This window comes from Lampetra planeri, chromosome 30 (assembly GCF_965212315.1).
Source record: "Lampetra planeri chromosome 30, kcLamPlan1.2.h2, whole genome shotgun sequence".
Taxonomy (NCBI): Eukaryota; Metazoa; Chordata; class Hyperoartia; order Petromyzontiformes; family Petromyzontidae; genus Lampetra; species Lampetra planeri.
The window spans coordinates 591,314-598,679 of NC_136136.1; positions in this window are offsets into that span (position 1 = coordinate 591,314).

Here is a 7,366-nt window from a genome sequence, read left to right on the forward strand (position 1 = left end):
GGTGTGTATTGGTATTGGTGTGTATTGGTGCTGGTGTGTAGCGGTCTGGATTGGTATTGGTGTGTATTGGTGGGTATTTGTATCGGTCTGGATTGGTATTGGTGTGTATTGGTGGGTATTTGTATGCTGTTGCAGTACTTCGATATTGGGGGAAGCGGTGTTGCAGTGGTTAGAGCAAATCATTCACCATTGCAAGGTTCTCAGTTCCAATCCCAGTCAGGGGCTGACTCAGCCCTTCATCTCCCCGGTCAATGGGTGCCACTTTGTGGGAAGTCAGCAGAGGGCAGCCTATAAATACTATAAATACTCTAAATACTCTAAATACTCTAAATACTCATGCCCATCTGAGGAGAATTAAAATTCCACCACTGCCTCTGAATCTTAAACAGAATATGAGAATCATCCCATGCTCGAAAAGTTACTCTGACTTTCCTCATTTATTAAACGTTATATTAATATATTATATATGAATAGCTCATACGGGATCAAAATGATAAATGTATAACACCTGCTGGCATTGTGGGCATCAGATGAGATGCTTGCAGGCAGAGGTGGGACAAAGTCATTGTTATGCAAGTCCAAGTCGAGTCGCAAGTCATCAAATTCATGACTCGAGTCTGACTCGAGTCCAAGTCACATGACTCGAGTCCACATCTCATAGGTGGGACAAAGTCATTGTTATGCAAGTCCAAGTCGAGTCGCAAGTCATCAAATTCATGACTCGAGTCTGACTCGAGTCCAAGTCACATGACTCGAGTCCACACCTCTGCTTGCAGGCATCACTAAACATGACGTGACAGACGTTTTGTCCACTTCTTCCATTGCCCAGGTTACAACTTATATATGCCATCTCTCATTTGGACACAATACACACTAACACGTAAATCGATTCATGAGAATACAAAAAGACCTGCCATATTTGTACTTGTGATCATAGAGCAACTTCCAACATCCAAGAAGGGCGCTTTGTCGTGGCATCACGTGCTGTGCTTCATGCCTGCGTCCACAGTCGTGTTCCGGTTAAAGTCGCCTATGATTGGATTAAATTCATTAAGCCTAGCTTCTAATTCTATTTCATTCACTGCGTCCTTAATGCATCATACTATATTCGAAAAAAACAGTTTCCTGCCTCGATTCCTGCCTGGATTCCTGTCTGCCTGGCTGGCACGGCCAAGTGCGCCATGACGTCACCTGCACCCCACAGCGTTGAGGCTGCTTCGTGCATCACGCTGACGCCACGCTCCCTCCCCCCACTCCCCTACACCCCCCCCCTCCTCTACAGAGGTAGAGGAGGGAGGTGAGGGAGATGAAGATGGGAGATAGATGTGGGAGGTGAGGAAAGAGAAAGAGAGGTAGGGGAGGGAGGAAGAGACGGAGAGGAGGGGGGGGGTCGAAGGGGCGTCAAGCGGGGAGGAAAGAGAGAAGAGAGCTGAACGCAAAGAGGAGAGAAATCGACGGGCACTGGGAGGGGGGGTTGGGGAGAGGCGAGAGAGATTGAGACTGGAAAGGGAGAGGTGGGAATCAGCAGGGCGAGAGGCGAGAGAGGGAAACAGGGAGAGAGATGGGGGGGGGGTGAGAGACAGTGGGGGGAGGAGAAGAGGAGCAATAAAGGTCAGTGGGCCTTACCTGGTAAAATAAAAAAAATAGTTTAGTTTTAGTTTTAATGTGCTGTCAAATAACGTCCTTATCCACCAGTGGATTTACAAAATGACTTTTGCATACAGTTACTTCTGATTACTTTTAAATAAATACTTATTTGAACAAAAAATGTAACTTGAAGTCCAGTAAATGTGTCTCTTCCGGTTTATAATAAGAGATTATGTGATCAATGATTGACCAATGTCATGGTCAAATTAACTATTAAACGATTATATATTTTACCAGGTAAGGCCCACTGAGCTATGTAGCACTTGGCCACAAACGATAGCTCAACGAAGTGGCGTATGTGTGGACATGCATAGCAGCCAAATACTCAAAACGCGTGTTTCTAATGTGAAGAATTGTCCCTGATTACTAAATGTCTTGTTTTTTGAACGGTGCCTTCAATACGGGACCGGGTAACTGAACTCAAGAGCCTCCCTTTGGGGAAACAGATGCTCTGTGTTTAACTGCATTTAACATATTAAAGGCTACATCAAAAGTAATCGTAAAAATGTCAGCTATGCTGCCATTATCATCAGCTGATAAATTATTAAAATGGACAACAGCTCCTTCCTCCATTTACCAATCACCGCCCACCCTGCCCCCACCACTCGATCCCATTGCGTCCTTTAGCAAGTGCTAACGCATTGTGAAGAATGCCGTGTCCCATTTTATATCTAGGTCTTGCATGTAGAGTGCTTTTATTAGACGTTTTAATGCCTATGAGGCAGTATCTGCAAGATGCAAAAATCTCATCTGACAAGAAACCTCGTGATCTCTCTCAAGGCATCTGACAAGTCACCCCCACCCCTCCCCTCCTATGATTCTATGAAACCCTCAACACATGCATCAATAATAACACTGTGGCCTTAAGAGGAAACACATACCTCTTAAGTAAGTCGCGTTTCGGACAAGTCTTTCTTCATAGCACATTGATTGCACGATTTGTCACAATACTGGTTAGAGACTGGGAGTTTAACAACATCTACGTGATCTAACCCTTGATGCCAAAGTGCTAGATTACAGATGTATGCCACCACACCCACCTTGACTGGGAATCAAACCCAGGACCTCAATGGCATTGTCCAAACGGTATAACAGAGATATTACGTGCCCCCCTGAGCTGCCAGGCCACCTAAAATATAGGTGCATCCGAGTCAAATGAGCATGGGACACAATTGGTAACTCTGCAATCATCATCCGTTGAATCTTGTCATGTTAACAAGCCAGCAGATAAGATATCAATCCTGGCTGCAAGGCACCTCATTAGGAGCCATGCAAGGGTACAGCCCCCCCCCCCCCCCCCTGGGATTAGATGAATTGTCCAATTTCTAGGTCACGATTCACTTCGGCAATTATATTCCTCATGTTTTTCTTCCCCTATAGGTACAGTTTAAATTGTTCTGCAATGTGTTTTCAGCTTGTACCGCGTGTTGTTCGGCACGATAACTGAGGTTTCGCTCCTGCATATGGTACAACTCGAAAACACATCGGAGAATTACACTGTGCAAATGTGAAAGTCTATGCAGCAGTGCTAAGTGTGCAATTTGCAAACATTTAAATGAGCGATCCTCGTGTGCATGATGCAATGCATGCATCGATAGGATAAGAGCCGTTTTTAATCGACTGACTGATCGATGCAACGTTACGTGCCTGCATGACAGCGCGAGCAGTGACCTCCCCGCAGAACACTCTTAGCAGATGGATGCCAAGACACAGGCTCGAAATGGGGGGTCACAGAACGAACGTAGTCGCATGTACTCAGAAGCGAAATGTTTAAATAGATAGCCAACATCCCCTTCGCCAGCGTGAAACTTACAGCAACAAATGCAGTCACCAATTAAGCCACACCAGATGGGCACTAACAAGCAATACCGTTAATTGGTGTCACACGTAAGGGGAGTTGTGTCGGATTAACTATTAATAGCAGCCCTGAATAGCACACAGCGAATTGTGCGACCACTTGGCCGGTGTTATGTAACAGAGGGGCGCAGCAATGTCTACTGGCGTTATCAGCGTTCTTCTGCCAAGCTTGAACCTGCAGAAACATTCCAGCGATCAGTTTTATCTCGTTATCTCTGTGCAGTGACAGCATGGCCAGGTGGTGCTGTGGCAGCGTCTGACCCACAATCGCAGAGGTCGTCAGTTAAATTCCAGTCAGTGGTCAATTCCGCACATCCATCTGTAGCAAAAGTTTTCGAATCAACTCAATTCATTCTTGAGAGTCACTGTAGCTTTCCCGGATTAACAAAATATATGTTAACAAAATGTATTTTTCACAATAAAGGTTTTTGGGTTAGATCGCGTTATTTATAAATGTGTCGCAACCCTCCACCACCCGACACGGCCAATCAGCAAAACATGTGTCACGTTGACAAAAGACAAATAGTTCACTACTTTAGCCCACCGGTGTGTTGAAGAGTGAATTAACATTTACATTTTTTGAGTACGACGTTATCTGGTTATTACATCCAGCATCATCGGGCAATTTGCCAGAATATTCACGTGAAGCCCTCCACCTGCTCCCGGTCACCCTGCTGCTGCTGCTGCCGCTGCTGCTACTGCTGCTGCTGCTCTATTTAAGACCGGGAGCAGGTGGAGGGCTTCACTATTCTGGAAAATTGCCCGATGATGCTGGATGTAATTACCAGCGAAACGTCGTACTCAAAAATTGTAAATGTTGTGGATTCACTCTTCAACACACCGGTGGGCTAAAGTAGTGAACTATTTGTCTTTTTTTTGATTGGCCGTGTCGGGTGGTGGAGGGTTACGACACATTTATCAATAACGCGATCGAACCCAAAAACCTTTATTATGAATAATATTGGTTGCGAAAGCCTACGTGTTAAAATGTATTTTGCGCATTCATTTTCTGTTGTGTAAAAGTGTGGATTATATTATAAGAGTATATCCATTCTTTGTATGAAAAATTTAACAATTTAAATTAATTGTGTTAACTTGTAGGTTTAATAATGATAATTAATAATCATAATAGAATAATTATAATTGAATAATCATAAGTCCGCACCTTCGATTACAGTGGTTGACTACGTACGGTGCAAAAGAAGTGCAACATACATACAAGTGGAATGTGTATTGCATCTAAAATAAAATCAAACCATCGCAAGACACTGTACAGAGCAACCCCAAGACACACAAACATCACGTACAGATCAACCTACATCCGTCTGTGAACACTAAACCTCTGTGATAGTCTTGCACTATAAGAATGGCACGAATACAAATTGTACTAAGTTGTTATTTTGCGTGTCACTAATATCTACTTGACATGAGAAATCCATACAACAGTTCCGTGTTCATCTCATTGCACATTCAGTCAGTAATGGTTTCGTCAAAAACGCCCCAATTAACTGGTTGCAAAACAAAAAAACTATTTACAAAGCAACTGTCTAAATGAAACCAAAATCTGAAAATGCTGTAATTGAGTTTGGAGATACATGTTGTGGAAATATGGAAAATGAAAAGGATTGAAAAGTCAAAAAGCGGATATGTGACAGACAATAAGAGAAAACGGTTAAGCTAGAACGCCTTAAAACGACCAACGATGGAGAGACAATCCCAACAGCAGAGGAAGCTCTTGAGCTAGAAAGCAAACAGCGGATGGAGTCAGTAATGTGGACAGGACAGAATTGCAGGGGCAGCAACGGAGAGGAAACGACCACCCACTGAGCCAAGGTTGGGTTGGCTGGAGGCTTTTGTTACTGGATCCGAATGCATGGGGAGGAGAGTTGAGATAATTGAGAGGGGGGAGGTGGGCGGGGGTGAATCCATGATAGATTTTAAATAGAGTGAAACTTATCTTGTGCCCAATGTGCAATTGGATAGCTAGCCAGTGGCAGAGTCTGTGGATCGGAGTGATGTGGTCAATATTATGTGATGTATGAAGAGCTACTATGATGAGAACGAACACAGCCGATGTGGCACAGCGTCGTGTAACACGTGAGCATAGATTTCACCTGCTACCTGTTAATATGCCAAGATTACGGTATACTGTACTGTACAAACAGCAATAACGCCCAGTTGTGTGTTTTTTTCGTCAAGGCATTATAAGCTCATTAAAAAGCGAACAAGCGCCTGCCAAATCCTTCTGTCCAAACCTGCTGAATAATTTAACCTTTGCTGGCCAAATCTTTCATGACAGATTTAAACCACAAAGTGATGAAACACGTGGCATATCCAGAACAATGTAATTAATCCATAAGAGGTTTTTTTGGGTTAGATCGCGTAAATATAAACGTGTCGTTAAACCCGCCACCACCCGGCACAGCCAATTAGTAAGGTTTGTCACCTAAACAAAACATGCCAATTCGTTACTAGTACAGCACACCGCTTGTGTGTTGGAGTGTGCTTTGTTTACGTGACAACACCTTGCTAATTGGCTATGTCTGGTGGTGGCGGGTTAAACGACACATTTATATTTACGCTTTCTAACCCAAAAAAACACTATTATGGATATTGGCCACGAAATGCTAAGTGTTAAAATGTAAGAAATATGGAAGGCAATATAATTTCATCGTTGATATCACCTGTCATTGCCTAATGACTGCTTGTTTAATGCATTCCATACTTTTCACCAAAAAAATGGTAAATACATAAGAAATCAAATACAAACGAGCATTTATCGAAATTAGGTATCTTCGCAGAAAAGTGTATGGCTCACAATCGGAAGGTTCCGGTTAAAATATTGCGAGGGGGTTGACTCAACCCATCATCCCCCGGGGGTCAATAAAATCCATACCGCTTTGTGGGGAAGTCAACTGAGGTTGTCCTAGGGATAGACTTGCCCCTGTCATGGGAGAGAGGAATTTACACCACTGGTTCAGGGCTGTAAACACAAGATGAACACCACCTCAATGTTCATTTGACCGGGAAATCACAATTACTTATTTATTTCATAATAACAAAAATATTCAACTGTAAATAACACAGCACTCGATATTTTACTTGAGAAATATATTTATTTGACACTGGGTGGCGTGATTATACAGTCTCGTGCCGTGGATCTGATCTGTGAGATAACACTGTGTAACACAATTATTTTTTGTTCCTGGGTAGTAAGTGTTATTTCCCAATTGCTTATGCCTCAAAAGTACAGAAAATCGCTATTATTCCCCACAAATTTTTATTTTGTGACCAGGACAGTGATATTTAGAAATTTACCTATTTTCCAAAACATTCCAGATAGATTCAGTGCTGAGTAAACTTGGAGTGGCTTCTAGAACATTCTAGAACTTTCCAGTAATATAAATAGTAGTATAAATACAGGGGCCTTAAGCCGATCAGTTCAGTTTAGTTCCAGCTGCCTAAGTGGATACATATCTGCATTTTCCTGAGATGGCATCAAGAGGCTGCAAGCATCCGGTAGACGCATTTTGCTACGTCTGCGGCCAATTTATCAAGACAAGAGCGAAACAGTACTCTGTGGAAGCATCTGCTAAGATGTGTGAGGCCTACAAGGCATATCTCGACATGCCTGTCGGGGATCAACATAAAACCTGGGCATCTCATTTCACCTGCGAGCAATGCAAAAAAAACTCTGGAAGGTAAAATTGTTGATTGGAATTTTATGTTTTAAAATTTGTAAAAATTAAAAAAATTGTTAAAGTTTTAAATGTTAAAATGTTTTAAAAAATTCAATGTTATTGAAAAAATGTTGCGAGACTCTCTTACACATTAGTCATGGGTGAAATAAATGTATTTTTGT